At 36.6% G+C, this 20,783-nt stretch overlaps 1 long non-coding RNA gene across 8 annotated transcripts in view; it reads left to right on the forward strand.

Annotated features, from left to right (window-relative positions):
• LOC148223892 (uncharacterized) overlaps positions 1–20,545 on the forward strand; it is a 123,815-nt gene extending 103,270 nt beyond the window's left edge. For 5 of the 8 annotated variants that reach the window (XR_015803041.1, XR_015803042.1, XR_015803036.1 and 2 more), the window contains 3 exons: positions 11,721–11,831; positions 12,147–12,243; positions 18,987–20,537. This is a non-coding gene — a long non-coding RNA (uncharacterized LOC148223892). Of the gene's footprint in view, positions 1–11,720; positions 11,832–12,146; positions 12,244–18,986 lie in introns of all 8 variants that reach the window. The other 3 variants (XR_015803045.1, XR_015803043.1, XR_015803039.1) reach the window with 3 other exon arrangements.
• The last annotated feature ends 238 nt before the right edge of the window (positions 20,546–20,783 follow it).

The raw sequence follows: 20,783 nt of genomic DNA on the forward strand, positions 1-20,783 counted from the left end.
GGCTTGTACATATATCTTGGAAGGTAATCTCAGCAGGCTGTGTTACATATATTGACCCTACAGAGAAAAGAAAATCTACTTTATATTTTTTTAGGCATTTTATGAAGATGAATATAGAAAGTGTATGCTGGTACATTTTGCCTGGCAATCCTGAATTTTGTGAGATGTGATCTTTCTTGGAAAGTAATTGTCTCACTACAGCTGAGAAATGGATTTAGCAAGTTCCTTGAGTCTTTTGTTATTTTCTGTTTCTAAGCAAATTCAAATTACAAAGATGAGGCTGAAGAGGGGAAACATTCCACCTTGATTCCTCCCCTCACCTTCAGTTATGACTGAATTATGTGAATTAAAATCCATAAGCTTCTGTGTATCTGAAAAGTTTAAGCACTGAGATACAATAAATGCATCCACTTATAATTTTCAAGGAACAGACGTAGAATGTTAATAGCACTACAGCTGAGGCATGAAGCCCCACATTTGCTGCAGCACTTAGTAAATTTTTTTCCAACCACTTGGCCTACTAGCATTGATGTAGTCTGTAGATTATGCATGATAATTTAATCTTGATTTATTATAATTAACATCAATTATTTTCTTTATTGCTTGGAAATATGCAACTTTACCTTCACCTTAGATGTATGCTATCATACATAGAATACTGGGAAAATGACAGAGTCTTTTTCAAAGACCAGACACTCCAGCTGAAATATGTTACATTTATTCACAGTTTGGGTGCCAGACTCTCTGTCGTGTCACCTGAACCTTGACCTAGAATGACCAAACACTAGTCATGCAAGAAAGTCTTTTATCATCCCAGTTGCTTCAGTCTTTTCAACAAATGTTGTCAATTATGTCATTTAAATATGTTGGGCATGGTGAAAAATTGCCTGCTAAGACTAGTCTTTTAGGTGAGATATAGTCATCTCTGAACTCAGAAGACAGAAAATGAGACTCCCAGTCCCAATCTCCTTTAATTTACAATGTTCTTTATTTCCCCCCTGCTGCCTCCAGAAGGGCTTTCAGCATTATCAGGACATGCACACTTCTCGTAGTGAAAGGTCACTGATTAATTCACTCTACAACACAGTGCTTTGTGAACTTTTCAGATGTAAATTCTATTGTTCAGCTTGTTGGAGAACATGTAACTGGAAAACATAAGCCTGTTCCAAGCTAAACCATGAATGCAAAAGGACAAAAAAAGGATTCTTTAAAGAAGCATCACTAATTAGTTGAATGAAATTAATCTGCAAAGGGCCTGGGTCTGCAAAGTTGCTTTGGTTGTAACACTCTGAAGGGCTTCTACTCAGTGGCTCTCAGTGAAGCCTGTTTCCCTAAGTATAAGCATTGCAACTTGTGCTCACAATCAGGATTATTTAAGTTTCGTGAAAGGAAAACAAAGAAAAAAAGGAGAAAAAAGTCTGCTGATGAAAACTAAGAAAAGCAACCGTATTCATTTCATGGGAGTTGGCTTTAATTGCTTCACCTTGAGGCTTGGGGGTGGGCAGATCACAACAGTAATGCTTTTTATTTAAAAGGTAATATGCTGATAATATAAAAGTATTTCATGGCATTTGCTGAACTTTCAATTCTGAAGAGTTCCATGATGATTTTTGTGCATGTCATATCGCACCAGACCCAAATGTTTTTAAGTTTTCTCAGACCGATGTAGTTTCTCTTTCCTGATGTTCTTCAATATTTCTGGGTACAGCCTTTCAGTTTAATGTCAGGACAGGGACATTCTAAACTCTAGTAAATACCTCCACAGGTAACTGCTAGATCACATATTAACATATTTCAAGAATAGCACCAAAATTATATTTTCCTCAGCACAAGAAGAGACACTAGATAAATCAATAAAACATTTCTCTGTTTCTCTCACTGTTTCCTTGCTTCTCGGTGTCCTACAGGATTTGTATCAGCGTAATTTCAGAGTTCCAAAACCTCTTTCCTAATCACAACCTCCCTTTGCCTTTGATTTTCACTTTCTCACTCTAATGTCTTTTATCTTTATGAGCATTGACATCCTGTTTCTTTGATAAGGTTTCAAGAGAAGCACTATTTTCTGCAAAGTGTCACTAGATTATAGTTGGGGCTATGTTTTTTACCATGTTTAGATAACTAAAGGAATAAGACAATTAAAAAACTCTATGTTAAAAAAAAAGACATTTTCATTTCTTTTATCTCAGTTGAACTCTAATCAGATCATTAAAACCCCTGAAGATACATTCAGGTTCTACTCTCAAGCACTTTGGCATATAGGTTCTGTTCTCAAGCACTTTGGTCAAAGGGCTGTATGTGGGACTAATATAAAGAGATTATCATTATTGCACTATCTCATGGATATGAACTGTAAAGAGTTTTGCTAATTTGGTGTTTACAATGCCTCTTCTGATTTTCTGTACCATACAAGACAGGACTTAAACTCATGCAAGAGGAGTTCTTATATATTTCTTTGAAAGCTGCATTTAAGTACATACCCTGGTGAACATATTCTGCCCCGACCATCAGGCAGAAAATAGCTCCTATACCAAGGACACACCCGATTCAGCATGGAAAATGAAAGGAGGAATTTGCAAAGGATTAGAGCTGTTTCATGTTATCTACTCACACAAGATGGGAACAACTTTCAATATGTGAATGCACAATGGAATGTCTTAGGCAGTTTAATGTGTTTCCTAAGAACGGTTAACAACAGATGGTTATCTTTTCCACAATTGAAACTCAGTGATTTCATTAGTTTGAATTAGTGTTTCTTGAAACTACACATTTACTATCATGGTAAATCACTGACGATTTTTAATGAAATTGAGGTGATATTTGTTTCCTCCTTTTGTATCAAGCATATTTTCATCTTAGCATAGATGAAATTAGAAAGTGTAGAAAAGCTGAGTCATTTCTGTCTTGCAGGAGACTTTACTTCAGACATTTCTCTGTTAAGTTCCGTTAACTTCAAAATATATTTTTAAAAACCGCAATTTAATATCCAGCACCTGCAAAATATTGTGAAGTATTAGGAGCAGTTGTAATGAAAACTGACTGCAAGCGTCATAACAACAGGTGACATTATTCATAACCTACAGTTATAACAAGGTTGTGATGTAAAAACTCAGTGATCACAGATGAAATAAGCCAGCTACAAACGTGAAAATATCCTGAACTTTAGAAGTAATACAACCAAATATAATAAATCTTGCCTGCAAATGTAATAAGGCCCTTAACTGAAATGTAATAAAATCTATCAACAGCTGCAATGTATATGGAACATATTATATAGCTTTACTATGAATTATACCCCCTGCTGTTTATGGACTCCACAATGTCATGCTTTGTCTTCTTCCAGAAAATCAAGTGCTATGGGACTAAGTGTTTTCCAATTTATATTAAGTATGACAGTGTGTTAATACAAAAATGTTGAGGGTGAAAATGAAATTTTGAATCCAGATGTGCTCCTTCATCATCTGTTAGCATAAGAGAAAGGATGTGGTCTACCACATGTGGCTCAAACACTTCCTCAGCTAGACAAGGTAGGAGCTGAAATGGATGTTCTGGGTAACTAATATGTTCCTCTGCTCCTAACAATGTAAATATGTACACAAAGAAAGAAGGATTTTTGTAGAGTGATGCAGCAGGGGGAAAGTTCAATCTCCCTGATCTTGATGTGCCTTTCGTTTTTGGCTTCTGAAATTTTATTTGAGGATAATGTATATCATTTCCTAGGAAGTGCCGAGTTGTGACTTCTTTATTGAACTCCTATTCCAAGAAATAAGAAGGAAGGTTTGATGTGATGTGTCTCACTGGCTGCCATCTGTTTGTGATAATCATATGCACCTCTAAAGTTCCTGAAATGACAAGCAAACCTAGTACTGCAGCTCAGGAGAAACCTGGGCAGTTCTAAGGCTATCAAAGGAAAGATCTTGATGGTTTCTTTGTGTGCAGAGGTGACTTGATTTTCAGTGGTTCTAAACCCTTTGCTATGGAGGACGTGCCTCTGACAGTTATGATGATTTTATAGTGACCCATTCCTAACACAAATGTTTTCATTGTGAAAGTAAATGCACAAAGATGAAATTTTACATGAGTTCAAAAGATGTATACATTGTGTCATCTGAAGCCAGGCCACTGTCCCCCGTTTTCTTTCTGTCAAAGTCCTTTATGGATGCAAATGTGGTGTCACATCATAGCAAATTGTTGGATAGACTCCTGACACCTCCAGCAGCACACAGCTCACTCAATAAATAAGCCTAACGATATTGTGTCTTAAAAAAGTTATTAGATAGCACTTTTGGCAGAACTTAATAATGGATTAAAGTATCTTGCATTCCCAGGCAGGAATTAATACCTGCAATCTATCTTTAAAGGTTGTAGAGAATACTGCTGCAACTCTGTGAGTATAGAGGGATAAATAAAGTTATTTGGTAAAATTTGAAATCCTGCTAGGCATCTCTGTACATATAGTAGGATGTACGTCTTAATATATTTATGTAATTTTATGTAAGTCTCATTGGATCTTAGCAGGTAGAACTTGAAATTAGGGAAATAAAATATGATCATGGTAAGTTGCTACAGAGAAGTAACTGTAAAAATGACAGTCAAAAAGTGTAATCACCACAAAATAATAGGAAAATTAAGAAAACTCAATTTTTCTGTATTTTTGAATTTAATAAATGATTACTTGCAACAAAAATATATTAAAAAGTTTCAGTTGTTTTAAGTTGACAGTACCCTTTATAGGGTACTGTCATTACCATGAGTCTTGCTTTCATATGAAGAACCATCTGGATTTAATAACCATTTTATATTTTATTGTATTTTGATTTCCAGTTTGGAGTTGTGGGAGACAAATGACTACTTTACTAAATTAAGCCCACGTCTATTTATTTCACAAATGGTATTCCAAAATAACTCTAAATCATTTGTAAGGAAATCACATACAGTACACTGGTCATGTAGATAGTATTTCAATGAAGTTTGGTCAATGTTTTCAATATAGCTTTTAACATATTTTTAATACTTAAATATTTTGGTGGTATGAGATAAATGTGAGAAGATAGGTGTGCTATTTTTCTGAAACAAATAGAATTATCCTTGCACTAAGAGTGGTGGACACATGAGCTCAGCAAAATCATCTGTCAAAATTTCAAATAAAAAGGTCAGGGCTATCACTACTGTTCTAGGAATCTAACTTTATGGCTCAACATTTTTGCTTTCTGTGCAAACTGTCATGAATGCATCCATGTTTTACTTTTCTGCTTAATACTTGACTAACTGTACTAGTTTTGGCTGTGGTAGAGTTAATTTTCTTCACAGTGGCTGATGTGGGGCTGTGTCTTGGATTTATGGTGACAGCAGGGTTGATAATACCTTGATGTTTCTGTTTTTTCTGAGCAGGGCTTACACAGAGACAAGGCCTTTGGTGCTTCTTGTACTGCCACACTGATGAGATGATTGAGGTACATGGGAGGCTGAGAAGAGGCACAGTCAGAACATAAATCACAGTCAGGTGACCCAAACTGACCAAAGGAATATTCCAGACCATGTGACATCATACTGAGTATATAAAGAAGGGGGGAAGAATGAGGAAGGGAGGAATGTTTGGAGTGATGGCATTTGTCTTCCCAAGTAATGTTATGTCTGATGGAGTCCTGCTCTCCTGGGCATGGCTGAACACCTGCCTGCCCATGGGTAGAAGTGAATTATTGTCTACTAATTGTTTTGCTTTGCTTGTGTTCATGCTTTTGTTTTCCCTTTGAACTGTCTTTATCTCAGCCCACGAATTTTTCATCTTTTACCCTTCCTTTTGCTTCCTTGATCTCACAGGTGGAAGAGTTAGTGAGTGGCTGCTTAGGGCTCAGTGGCTGGCTGGGGTTAAACCTCCACACTGAAAAAGAACTTGGTACTCTGAAAGATCTAAACTTTTGGGGATTCTTTTTGGGATATAATCCAGGAATATTAATTCATTTTGCAGATTCAGTGATTAATGCACAGAGAGTAAAGACCATGAAACCAAATTCACTGAAGCCTTTAGACTAGCAGCTAATGATTTCCCAAAAACAGCCATAAGAATATTGAGGGTAAAAGGGCATCTAGAAATGTTCATTTCAGCATTACATGTTCCAGTAGTAAACCTTATTTGGATTAGTTCAGCATGTCCTACCCACTGTATTCAGGAGCAATGGCAGACCTTAAACAGTGTAGAGCATAGATAGGAAAGGGGGCTGCCTCTAGTGATGGTCTGATACCAAATATTCCCTCTTGGAACAGAACGGGAGCTCCAAAGGCACTGCAGTTCCAGGAATACATTTATTTTCTTCCCGTCCAAAGGAAAAGAAAAAGCACAGCTGCACGACAGTGCAGTCCAGAAGTTCAGGGGCATCCTCATGAGATGTTGCTTTTTCCTAGAGCTCTTTGGGGAGGTGTAACTACTCACCACTCTTGACTCCCAGCTGACACGAAACATAGTGGAGCATTAAATGAAATACATAGCACTGATATTTCAAACCTTCCTTGTGCCAGAAAATGGAACACCTGCACTGGACAATAGGAAATGGATGATTAGAGTCAAGCAAATTTGTCAATTTTGAAGCGTAATGCTTTACGCCAGATCCTACAAATGAAAGCCATAAATGAAAGACTGTGGCAGTGAAAATCCCTCCAAACCCTATGTGTGTGTAACAACTTAGTTATACTCTTTGGTCACCTGTTTTTTTGATTAATATGTTGAGGGTTTTTTAATGAGGTGAAAATATGAAAGAATTTGAAAACTTATACCATTTAAAGCTCCTCCTAAAGACAAATGATACTTAAATACATCCAAAAGAGAGATATTATGAAAATTCCCTTAAGACTGAGTTCCTCTCTCGACTGTCAATAGTAATTGTTGAAGTATTACCATTCAACATTTAAATTTAAACTAGGAATCTTCTATCATTTATAACAACAAAGAATTTTGTGAAAATGAAACTTGGTTATTATCCTTGTCAGAGAATAACACCTAAAATGTAAATTTTATCCCACAAGATAGCTAAAGGGATGATAATGACAAGCGAATAATGAATTACTGAAGTAAGCTTGGAGTTTTATTTATATATTAATTGAAATTTGCTGAGAACCAATTTCAGAATAACATGTCATTCTATTAGGTTTTTCTTTGTTTCTTAGTCTTAAGGTTATAATGTGTGTATGTCTTTAGCATGGTGATATTAAAAAATTCTTCAGCATAGGAAAAAAATTTTTGTACATTCCAGTTTTGCAGTTGTAAGGAAAAATGCAAACTGTTTATTGCTTCTAACTAGAAAGCTGTTATTGTTACTATATTAAGCAGAAACTTCCTGTGATTTAGAGGAATTTTAAAGTATTTCTAATTTGTTGTATTTGTAGGTATGTATATTTATCAAATCCCTTCAGAACCTTATAGGGAATTATTTTACATTTTGTTCCTTTGGATCATAGTAGTGACTTCTTTTTCTTTTAACAGGTGTAACAATAGCATAGATAGAACTCATGATGTGGAAAAGCAAAGATCTTTCTAAATTTCCTATAATACTGTTATTAGTATATGATCGTATTCCATCTCTCAGGTAGATAGGAGATTTATACATAAATACTCAGATCATGATGGCAAGTGATTCCTTCTTTCCCTTGCTCTAGCAGTGACTCATAAAATGCACCAAGACACTCTTGTCTCACATCAATTAATCTTGTGTATTTATGTGTAGATATATATTTATATGTAAGTATGCATAACAATATACACCACTGCAGATATATATCCAAGTACATTTACATGTTGTTGTTATGGCAGGGTGCTGCTAATATCTGAGAAATAAAGAAATAAATACCACCAGAGGGCTCACAAGCTATTTTATTTTTGATGTCAACAGCTGTCTAAACCAATGAACACTGAGCCTTACACTTTGCCCGTAATTAAATCTCACACATTTTTAATATTTCTGTGAAGACACCTAAGTGTCCAGATACCAAGGTGAGGGTGCATTATCCCTACTTCTGACACCAGAATCTCATTTCAATATTGTATTACTTTATTACTATAATTTTTCTGCTTGGTAAAAGAGTTCACTCTAAGCCCAGAGAGTTTACTTCTCTGTAGAAAAGCAATTGCTGTTTAAAGCTTAGAAGTGCCTGAGGTGTAATACCCTCGACATTGGTTTGTAGCCTATAGATCACATGTGCATGCATGCAAGGTGATGGACAGACACCTAGAGTGCAGTTCTGTAATCTATGCAGAGACAGACGTGGGTGTAGGTATGTGAGTTGCCTACGTTAAAGAACTTTCTAAAAAAGCTATTCACCTCTGCCTACGTATTTTATTGCCCAGATCAGCCACCTCTGCCTTAAGAAATAATTCTGATTCCAATGTTCTTCCATGGCAGACAGCTTGCCAATCCTTTAAATGCCTCTCAGAGCCACCTGGGTTGAAGTAGGCTGACAGCAAACAATATAGTTTGCATGTACTGACCTTATGCTAAAAAGTAGGAACAAGAAAAACTGTACCTGAGAAAATGATACTGTTATAAAGTCCTTAGATGGTAGGTTTGAGGAAAAAAACAAAAAAAACAAAATAAGGAAAAACAAATCCTAATTCAGATAGACTGACAGAACTAACTGCACATATATAGGACCAACAACGATCATAAAAACCTTTCTGTAGGGCATAACGTGGGAAAGTCTGAGAGATTCGTCTTCATTTATTGAAACCTAGCCCCAAATCTTCTCCAGTCGCTTTATTCCCTCCCCACAACCACCAGCATCACTCTCTCAGTAGCTCTTATTCTCCCTTCCTTCTTGGTTTTATTTGTTCCTTATGATCTCTACCAAAGCTGGCTTTGCTCTTAAACCTCCCTTTGATTTCTCTGTTTCTCTAATTCCTTTCCTTCTCTCTTTGTTTTCATTCCCTTTGCTTGATGCCAGAGCCTGTATTTTCAATTCTTCCCACCCTTGTGCTCTCAGCTCCTCACTCCCCTCTCAGTGCTCTCCACCTGACTAATCCCCAGTACTGGCTCCTTACCAAAAGCACTACTTCCATTTCTGTTCTCATGCTGTCAAACACATCTGGAATAAACTCATTTCCTCAACTTAAACATAATTCTCTTCTCTGAGCTTGTCTAAGAATTTTTACTTCTCTTCCTGAGCAGATTCTTAAGCTGCAAATTGCCTATCTGCTCTCTACTTTATAGTTTACTCTAAAATTTTCTGCCCTCAGCACTCTGCCACCTTCTTCAGCATCCCCCTCACAATCTTTCCCACCTCCTCCCTCTGCAGAGGGTGTAAACCCCTTGCAAGATTTGAGTGAGCAGCATCCTTCATCACCGTTAGTGAATTCTGTTTTCAGCGACCAAATGCAGTAATCAGACTTTAGAAATTGTAAGCAACAAAGACAAATGAATATTAACCCAAGAATGACATTTGTCTTCCTTAGCACTTTTGATAGGTTTGATTTACCATGAAGAAAAAATAATTTTCTAAATAAATATTCCTATTCAGTTACCTTAAAACATTCTGTTTCCATCTGCTTTTCTTTTATAGCAGACATAACAAGAAGGTGCTTAAAACTTGCTTTTATTGAGAGTACGTAATTGAAACCACTTCAAACTGAGAGTTAGGAAAATATAAAGTAGATGATTACCATTGATTATAATTTCATTTGAGTTGAAAAACTTGTTATACATCTTGAACGGACAGTATTCAACTCAAGCAAAAGATTTTATTTTGTTTTTCTTTTAAACTCTTACTGAGTTTATCTCAGATTTCTTGCTTTCCATAGATGCTTTTGTTCACAAGGTAATAATTTTCACAAGAACAGATTTGATGAAGTATTTTTCTAAATGTCCATGATATTTGTAGGCATAAGATTCTGGTACTGTGGGTTGTGTCTACTCAATTGCTACCATTGTTACCAATGAAAATACAAACACTAATCTAATGAAGAATACTATTTGATTGAGAAAAAAATATTGAATATATTTACAACTGAACAGCAATTTGAAGCAGTAAACAGAGGTTTTGGTTGCATTAGCTTCAATGGAATATATTTTTATATCATTTCCTCCAGTAGTGGCTCTGTCTTTAGTTTGAATTTTCACTATGTTTATGCAATCTCAATTTTCTGTGGGGCTTCTGTCTACCTTCTATTCTTATTTTGTACCAATTAATTTTTACAATTAATTCGGGTTAAAATTGAGGTCTTTGTTTATGTTACTGTGGTGGTATTTATTTAAAAGTATTGCCTATGAACAGAAAAGATGGAAAAACTGGATCTTGGGGAGAGAAAGATTTTTCTCTATGATTGTGGTTTAACCTCAACCAGCAGCCAAGGCCCCTACAGCCTCTCACTCACTCCCCCACCAGCAGGAAAGGGGAAGAACCAGAGGGGTAAAAGCTGGGAAGCTCCTGGGTGGAGATAGGACAGTTTAATAGGGAAAGCAAAAGCAGGGCAAACAAGCAAGGCAAAAGAAGGAATTAATTCTGCTCCCTGCAGGCAGGAAGGTGTTCAGCCATCCCCAGGAAAGCTGAAGCAGGGCTCCATCATCCATAACATTGACTTGGGAAAATAACCACCAAATGCTCCACCCTTCCTCTTTCTTCCCCTACTTTATACACTGAGCACGATGTCACATGGTCTGGAATATCCCTTTTGTCACTTTGTGTCACCTGTCCTGGCTGTGCCTCCTCCCGGCTTCTCAGGTACTGTCAATGTCCTCACCACTGCGGCAGTATGAAAGCAGGAAAGACCTTGGCTCTGTGTGAGCCTTGCTCAGCAATAACAAAAACATCTCTACATTATCAACCCTATGTTCATCTCAAATTCAAGATATTGCCCCATACCAGCCAGTGTGAAGAAAATTAGTCCCGCCAAAATCAGCACATGTACATTTGGAATTAGACCAATTTTATCTGCTATCCATGTTAAAATTATATTAGATGTGAAAACAGTACTGATTAGTGGAGGCTGTGTATGTGGAAACCTTGACCAGGACACCTTTGCTGCAAACATCATCCAGCAATCGGTTTGGGGTTTGTTTAATCGTTTTCTAACATGCGTACACATTTAGTAGCCAAATGTTTCCTCAAAAATCCACTTGGCCTATGCAAGATGGACACATAATCTAGTAAAGGAGCAAGTGCAAAGAGTTATGGAAGAGAAAATTGAATAAAAGTTGCAATACATGTTCTTCCTTGGTTGACACTGAAGTAATAGTAAAGGGTGTGAAAGTAATCTGCTGGTCTGATCCCTCAGCTTAGATTCTTAATCCTTTGCCTTTGTTTCAGCTAGATGCTGAGCTCCCTGGAGCTCAGTGTATTAAAAATACCCTGCTCTTGAATCAGTCAGTTGTTTAGATAATGTTAAACATATGCACATCGTAATGATAAAGTCAGTTCAAAGCTTTAGCTCCTTTCCTTATACCACATCTCAGCTGAGTTGGATAGCCCACTGCATTTCCAGTATGACCCATAATATTGGGCATTTGATTTTTAGGGCTGCCAAAAATGCTAAGGCACACTTTTATCACAATGATATGACCTCTTAAATCAGCTCCCGTTGATGTAATAGATCAAAATTCCAAGGGTAAACATCAGTATAGATAAGAACAGAAACTGGAAAAGGAAATAAAATTGGATAGAGAAGACTGAAATGCACAGGACATGACAATGGTCAGTGACAGATTTACCAGAGGGTGTGTTTTTTTTCCTTCTTGCATTAGTGCTGCTTCTTGTGGTATGCCCTCTGTGTCACTTGTCTGGGAGGCAACAATAACCCTGGGCAGCCTCTTGTCACTTGAACCGTCTGCACCCAGCTCAGTAGTCATCAACTGGTAAGCAGCACTGCTCTTTAAACCTTAACTAAAACACTTCCTAAGCTCACACTTCTATAAAATACTTTTTCTCTGTCTATCTCACTTTTATTACTATATGTAAAACGCATCCTTAGGAGCTGGATTTTTTAATAGGTGAATTAGAAGCCATTTTATTAATGAATAAACTAGAAAAAAATACGACTGAAGCAATAGTTGTAGTCCAAATGTTTCAGAGGTATAGACATTTTCAATGCCATCTGTGTATTTTCAAGATAACAACACTAAATATTTCTCATAATCTTTTCCAATTTTTTTTTTCCTTTGTGTCACTAGGATGGTTACTTTTCTTTATGGGAAGAATTCACGCTTTAATTGGTAACCAGTTTTACAGAATTACAGAATTGTGAAACTGGCAAGTGCTCGAGACAGTGTAAGTTGACGATGTGAAATACAAAAGTTTACCTTAATTGAGACTTTACAAAAAGTAGTCATATTTGCCACTTCCCCTGTAAATTTAACTATGGAATGGTCTTCATCCTGTCTGCGTCTTTCAAGTATTATATAAGAGTTTTGGATCTTGGGAGACACTGACTCTACCATTGGGAAAACAAATTCCAAGTATTTCATTTAAGATGCAAAGTTCAATTAAGTCTTCACTTTTAAGTTTCAATGCATGACACTAAAAATGTTTTTATCAACCCTATTTTCAGCAGAAAAGTTTAGAATTATTTTATTTAGATGATAGCATATGAAGAAGGATGACAAGAGATCTGAAATCAGGATAATAATGAAGAGGGGTCTGAAAATTTGTTTTATGCTGCATTCTACTGTTATTTGAAAAGTATTAGTGATCTTCTGCTTATCCTGTTTTTTTTTAATAGGAAATACAAAATTATTAATTGTTCATATTACCATATCTCATAAAAAACCTCAAGAAGTACCTGTGAGTGTAAGTCCCCAAGTATATTGTTTATTTGCATGATTTAGTTAAAATCTCGTAACTTGCAAAATATTTCATGAAGACAGTTAAATTTTTCTTCTTATACTTACATGTCTACCAACCTGTTCCAATTGATCTCACTTTTGATGGTGAATTTGCATCGCCACTTGTAGTTTCTGTTATTTGTGAAAAGTACTTTGGTTCATCCCTGCATACCTGAAAACTGGACTGATCTGCGAGCATTCCAAAGATTTAGAATTTCCTGTGAATGATTTGGGTCATGGCAATGTTTCAGTATTTAGTCTGTACATTCCCTGGCTTGCATGGGGAGTTTCACACTTATGTATCCAGTAAGACCTATTTGAATATTTTAGGCAAGATTGAAGGGAAAATATGAACATTAATTGCTCCTTTCAGGCATAACCAAAGGATATGAGAGTAGTTGCCCTGCTAGGCTGGAGCAGCGCTGGGGGAGCCTGTGAGTCTGCTCTCTGCAGTGCACTCTGCCCTTCTGCACCAGAATGCACAGCCAGTGGGTTCAGGACTGTAGAGGACCTTCTGTTGTCTGCTTTAGTTTCTCTCTGTCACTGATCTGGTTTGAACTCCTTCCCCAACGTGCAGTGGCTGCACAAGCAAATACATTCCTTTAGCTATTCTAAATTAATCAGCTTGACTGAATGCTGCTTAATTCTAATCCTATGGCTGTGAGTAATTTGCCTTATTTTCTACTAATTTTCTACTAATTTAATGTGTGATGACACCTGGTCTAGTGGAAGGTGTCCCTGTCTATGGCAGGTGGGGTTGGAACTAGATGATCTGTAAGGTCCCTCCAACTCTAGCCATTCTGATTCTCTGATTCTATGGCATGATGCTGATTGTGGGAAACCACGATGGAGCACTCGCAGAGCCCAGCAATGTCTTGTCCTCCAATCTAGTGGCTCAATACCTTTCATTCCACTACATGAATTTACCTATTCAAGATGAATAATTTAATAGAAAACTTTAGTGGTTAGTTAGTATAAGAATGAGTAGTTTGGTTACTCTTAAGCTTGAGTTGAATGGAGCTAACCAAAAGTCTGGTACCTCAGTTGGTGCCACAAATGTTGTTAGTTCAGGTAACATCAGTAATCAGTGATATGTTTCAGTGCTTGCCTACAGAGCAAGAAGTCTGTGTCTTCTGGAAGTGCATGCCAGGTCCACTTTTATTCGTCTTGAAAAACATTACTATCCCTAGTTGTATCTCAGTCTGTTTATAAGTACCTGAGTGAGCATAAAAAGACACACATAAGGCTTGATAAGGGGACATGTGGGAGAAGGTGTCCCATCTACAATACCTGCCCTGCTGCAGAGAAGGGATAAGGTCATGAGGAGAGAGGAAGAGCATCTGCACAGCAGTCTTGCACCCAGGAACAAAGGTTTTTAGGGGCTAATTCTTGGACTGTGACATGAAGACAATGCTGTGTAAGGCTGTACTGGGCTGTGGGCTATAAAGCCCAAGTCAGGCTGTATAGTTAGCATGCCCATGTGACCTGTAAAGACTTGGCTTTATAACAATTTCAACTAAAATAGAATATGAGCAAAGCTTTATTTCCTTCCTCTTGTACTTATGCCACAGAAGAAGAAAGTGCTTTAGCAGCTGGTAATTGACTGGAAATACTTAAAAGAATGGAATAAAATTAAAAATCCTTGAAAATGCCTCACTTCACGCTATTCAGAAATAATCTGGGATCAAAGTATATAAGCATAAACTAGAATGACAAGAAATGCTTTTTGGTATTGCTTTCGCCACCCATACTCTCTATTCTATTTTGTGTTCTGGCTCTTAACCCTCTTTACTCAGCCAAGGAGGAGTAGAGTGGAAATAAGAACTTCTTTCTCTTTTCACAGTGGCACACGGACAGCACACAATAGCAGTTCCTGTGCTGCCTTCAGTGAGGGGAGCTTGGGAACCACTCACTCATCCACTGATGAACAGGGTTCAGGGAAAAGCTGAGTCTGCAGCACTGACAGCCTCACTTCACCTGGGAGAGCAGGGCGGGTGAAAGGCATGGTGCCATGGTGTCAGAGGAGAGGGCATAAAACCTCTCCCCACACCCGGACACGATGTGGGAAGGAAGGTCTGGGGCTGCCTGAGGCACCATCTCTCCAGTGCTCCTCCTGGGGCAGTGTCTCCTCACCACCTGCTAGCCAAGACTTGCAGACAAATGGCACAATCTACCCTTCCTTTCATCTTTAGGACTCTAACAGCATTATGCAAATCCCAGCGATGTCCCTGGCAACCCAATCCAAAGGCAATTTTGTATGCCTCCTTTTTTTTTTTTTTGTCCTTGTGACAGATTTCATCCCCAAAGAGATGAGTCCAGTAGAGGACAGAAGTGAAGGCTGCTAGAGTACAGTGTGTCTGGTTTTGAATGCAATGAGTTGATGGCTGCAGCCTAAGGCACTGGTGTGATTTTGTTTAAACAAACATAAGCCAATTAAAAATACAAAGAGATTCAAGGAAAAGATGCTCTTAGTTGAAAGCCTCATGGGAGAATAATTTAAGACAGATCAATAGCAGTGAGAGAGACTTGTTCCCATAAGACTGAAAGCCAGCATGTAACAAATCTTGAGAAAGGCATTTATAGGATTGTATTTTGTGAGTGACTGTGGCATAAAAGAATGGTGCTTTAGGATAATTACAGTTAAATATTTACACAGTCTTAGCTGTTTCCAGGAAAGCAAATATCCTTTCAAAGATGATTTTATCCTATTCAATATATCACTGAAAGTGCTTGCTGTGCATATGTTTCTTGCAAAGATAATAATTATATAAATGCAGCTTCAAAGAAAAGGGAGTGGAAAATGCTATCTTAAAAACAGCAAATCGCAAAATAAGAACAATATATAATACAAGTTAAAATATTCTCCTCCTCATTTTCAAGTAATGGCTTTTGACTTGTCACCTCTTTTTCACTCATTTGCACATAGAGAAATTCTTAAAAGTTGCAGCAAGAAAAAACTCACTTTTATAAAAGTCCTAAAATTATTTAGCTGCATGGTTATTTTTAAACTTCCATGTTAAATTTTACAATATTTTTTGATATTCCAGGTATAGAAACAGTAAAAGATATTCCAGCTACTTTTCTCTTTAGCCACCTTGTTCAGAAGTCTTATTTAGGAGAATATTTCTCTTACTTATTAATTATTATAGTTGTATAAGGGGAAATGCTAGAGGCCAAAAATATATGTGCACTGATGTGTCTTCCAGACGATGATTGAGAACAGCAGCTCAGTTTAGAAGTTATTTGTCCTTGGAGAAATATGTCTCTTGCTCTACTAAATGTTTAGGAACAGCAGAGGGATGAGTGTCCTATACTGGATCCTTACAGTCAATAATACAAGTTTTCCTATAACCCTAGAAAACCCTTTGAGAAAACAGCAGCTGAAAAGGATTTTTTCCAAAGCACAAAGGTTTTCTCCCAAACATGACAAATTTTGAGAGATTGCTTCTCTCTGAGCTGAGCATTCATATATTTTGCACAGCAAATAGAATAACTTTGAATAAAATACAACAATTCTTCATTGAGATTGGCATGAGTGACTGTTTCTGTGGTATGATGACTTTAACAACAGGACATACACCAGGTCTTTGGTGCACACCTGTGTGGTTCCACTGCTTTACACCATCTTTGTTAAATCAGTGGTAAACAGCAGTTTATATCACATGAAGAAATGACCCGTTGTTTTACACTGCTTAGAGGGTAAAGTGGCAGCATTAGTAGTGCAAAGCAGCTGCTTTAGGAAAAGCCCAATAACTTAATTGTGTTGTGTTCACCACCATATGGGCTCCAGAAAGCAGGTTTCTACTGGGCATGTGATTAAAATGCTCATAGGTAACTTAAACAGCTTAATGGCACTGTTTGAGTCCCAGCTCACCTATCCCACTTCCAGAGATTCCAAATTAACTTGGTCATGATATGTTCACTGATTTCCAGGGCAGTAGCTACTAAGACCATGTGACTGTGTCTTCTTGAGTACAGCTTGTTCCATCAGCAGGCTTGGACTTGAGGATGACACTGGATGTCAGGATGTGAATAATAATACAGTTCTACCTGCCAGGAACTTGTACAACTCCCAGGGTATTTGGTGATTAGTATGTTTTTATAAGCCATGGGTATGGTACCTTTATATTTACAACATAATTCTAAATATGTGGACATACATATTCATACAATACATGCATAAATTTAATTCTTAAATGCAATGTGTATTGCAAAACATCAGGAAAACTTTTTTTATTCCCTCTGAAGCATTTAGTGAAAAGTCTAAGCATAAGTTTTTTGTGAAAGCTGAGAATGCAGCTTTACCTCAGATGTTTTCTGCTTGCCTTTCAGATTATCGATGTTTGTGGTCAGGATTTTTCTAATGACTCATGACACAGGTGCAAATGTCATTAAGAAAAGATTCTAGTTGAGAATGAAAACATGAAAAGTTTTCAATCTCCTTTTTTAACCACCTAAGGAGCAAAAACAAGCAAAAAAATAGAGAAAGGAAGTATCCACATAAAGTATGCCATTCTATTTGCTGAAAATAAGTAGTGGAACCAAGAAGAATAAGAAAAGCAAAATTAAAATATTTCATAGCTTTGTAAAATATTGATAACATTACTAAAATAAAAGAACAAAGTTTAGCAGAACGATGAAATTTAACTAAGACATAAGATGCTATTGAAGAGAGTTGTTCCAGCATAATCACTGGGAACATGGTTTTTCCCAAGAGTTTCTTGCTAAACTTGGAGGAAGCCCACTGAAATCTTCATTGTCTTTTGAACAGACCTTAGATAAGGCCACACATTTCTGGTACTTTGATTTATCACGTACAACAACACAGGCCAAATGTCCCTTAGAAAAAGACATGCTTCTCATTGGCAAAAATTAATAAGTCAAACACATGTTTCAGGGGTATTCCTCAAAAGAAGATGCCCAAAATGTGAAAATCTGGACTAAAATATGGAATTTCCACTGCATTATTTTTGTCCTTTAAATGAATTTAAATAGAATGTGAAAGCCCCACAAAACAACAGTAAAAACTAATAAAATTTCTCAGTTACAGAGCATTTCCCCTTTGAAATTCAAGACTAACGTGTTTATTTCTATGCATATTAATGTGCATAGAGAAAGACTTTGCAAAACAAAGGCAAACTAAACTTATCCAAAGTATTGATGTTATTTACTATGCATTATTACTTAATCATTCACTAAGGAAAAATATTTTTATCCAGAGTGTATTTTGTGGAAGCCTTCAATACATGATTTAGCATCTAAGCATATGCTGCAACAGGGAATTTATATCCATATTTACCTATTCTTCTTGATTTGATGAAATAATTATTATAATCATTGCTTTATAAAATGAAACAATGTTTAATTGCTAAATAAATGTCTGAAAGTTCTTTTCCTTAGATTTTCCATTGCCTTTAGCTTGTGTCTCAGTCAGTAATTGTTGATAAAGGGATAAAGTAACAGTCTGAGTAATTGTGTAATGGGGTCTTCAGAGAATGATTTGTCTTTTGTTGTTGTTTAGAGACAAGATTACACATCAGAATACTGTGGTTTCTCTCATGGGCCACTGAAATTTATTTCGTGAAACCAGCACATTTTTTGGGCAACATCTTGACCTTTCTGAGTCTCACTTTTTCAAGCTTGGAAATAGTGCCTATTATTGTTAATATTCTTGCATGTGATTTTAATTTACATTTCTGGAGTGATTAAAATATAAACTCAGGAACAGGAATGAATTGCAACTTGAGATAAGTGGCAAAAATTGCCTACTTTTTAAATGGTCAAAAATGTCTGAGTGTAATAAAAAATGCAAACAACAACCTAAGAAAATAAATAAATTCCACCCTTGGATACCTTTCATACATGAAACACAGGAGGTATTTTCATGTACACAGGAGGTACATTTATTTTTCATTTGTAGTTCACTTTTCAGTTAGATTCAGGACCTAATGGGAATGGCTGTGGGGAATGTGTGTGGGTGAGTACCTCTTCCAAGTATTTCCTCATGAAGTGCCTACCCAAATCAAGACAATGTGTTGTCCCCCCTACTGTACCTCTCCTATTGTGAGGGTTGAAGAGTCCATGCCCTCCACAAGCCTCTCCCCAGTAACATTTCAATGTCTTGATCTGGATGTTAATATACTGTGAATGTTGTTCCATACACTTTCCCACATTTCTCTTTCACTGCAGGTTAAAGGTGTGCCCAGGTTTGGCCTTTTGAAGAAAGTTATGACTTCACTATCTATTCATGGGGACACTTAAATTAAAAATTGATTCTTCCAAGGAATGACAACCTAAGAGGAGGCAACCTGAGGAGCAGACACCCGGGAAGTAAAGCAACAAAGTATGCTGTGTGTATCATACAGGCTTTGCTATCTCAGCGATATAGAGACGTAACTGCTAAAATGAAGTCTGGCATTGTTTTTCTCATGGCTGAGTGAGTGGCAGACCCTGGGGAGAATGTATTAGAGTTCTCATCTTGTAACTTAACTTCTCCTTTTGTTATTCTGCATAATTGCTGTCACCCAGGTAAAGATGGCTTGTTTCTTCCATGGTAAATTCTCTCCCACACAACCCTTTGACCTTCAGGCAGCAAGAGCAGCAGGGCTTCTCATGGCACGAATTGGCTGAAGAAAATAACTACTTACAGAGGAAGTGATTTGAAATAAACAATGTCTCTGAATTAGAAAACTAGACAACTGGGTTTTTAAAACAAACTGGAACTCCTGGGATTACTTACTTGGAATTAATAAATGATACAACATTTGAAGAACTAAGGTGCTTAATCATTTGAAGTATGAAGCAGAAATTTGAGTACAGCTGGGAAGATTGCTTAATTCTGAGCAGAATTCTGATAAATGTAAAAGCAGCTCATGTTTTATCAGTAGACATTAGTATGAATTATGAGCTCATACTGATCCTCCAATTCTTCAACATTAAAAAGTCCATGATATTTTTAAAATGCTGAGAGCAATGTGATAATTGCCCTTAACAATGCAAGTAGGAAAAAGAATATGTCTGTTTTGTCATTATATGACTTATAAAAGAGTGGTTTTGTTGATTGTCATTTTAATAGCTTTTACCTCAACTTAGAGTTTGAGGAAAATTTCTTGGCAAAAATTCCTACAAGTCACGATCTTTTTTTCTCAGCTTTTTTGGGGAAAAAAAAATCTGATTTTCACTAAGGGGGTATGTTTCTTTAAATCTTCACAGAAAATACCAATATATAATAAATCACTGTGGTGCCAATCTGTTATTTTGATTTGATTACTTGCTTTTAATGTGATGACTTAATCTATTGGTATATTGATTCAATTTTAGTAGAGACCTTAATCTAACTCTTGCATTGTTATTGTTTTAATTAGCAAAGTAAAAGTGTAGTGTATTAGCTCAGTAATTGTCACATAGTTCTTGTCTTTGCTGAAGTGTCTGTCTGATACGAATTTTTTTTTTTTGTTAGAAATCCAAAAATGTGATTTTTTTTTTTTTTTACTGTGTTGGAAAAAAAAAGATGAAAATACTTGTAATTAGGAAAACTTTCAAGTCTTTTTGGATCTAGTTGCATGACTAAATTTAAATCACTGTATAATGTCTTTTCTTCAGGAGGCACATGGGAAATGTTTCAAGCAGAAGCATATGTAACTACAGAGAAAGAAATAAAATGGCTTATTCTTTGAAAAACTTAAAAATTCTGAAGTATTTTCGTGCCATTTGAAGACATTTTGTGCCAAATACTGAAGGATTAATGTGCCATAAATCCCATATTTTGCCAGAGTTCCATCTTTTGTAGTCATAGATTTCTCAGTCTTCCACTACAGCTATAACTTAGGAATATGCCTTTAAATCATGCAATCTTAAGGACGATAATGATGCTGACATCTGCTAAACTCTCCCAGTGAAGACTTCAAGTATTTTGCATTTGGTTTATGTGTTCTCACATGTCATGATTGTTCAGGAAGAACTCAAATATTTTGAGTAGGTAGCTAG

This window comes from Sturnus vulgaris, chromosome 4, assembly GCF_052056855.1.
Source record: "Sturnus vulgaris isolate bStuVul1 chromosome 4, bStuVul1.hap1, whole genome shotgun sequence".
In the NCBI taxonomy this organism is placed as follows: domain Eukaryota; kingdom Metazoa; phylum Chordata; class Aves; order Passeriformes; family Sturnidae; genus Sturnus; species Sturnus vulgaris.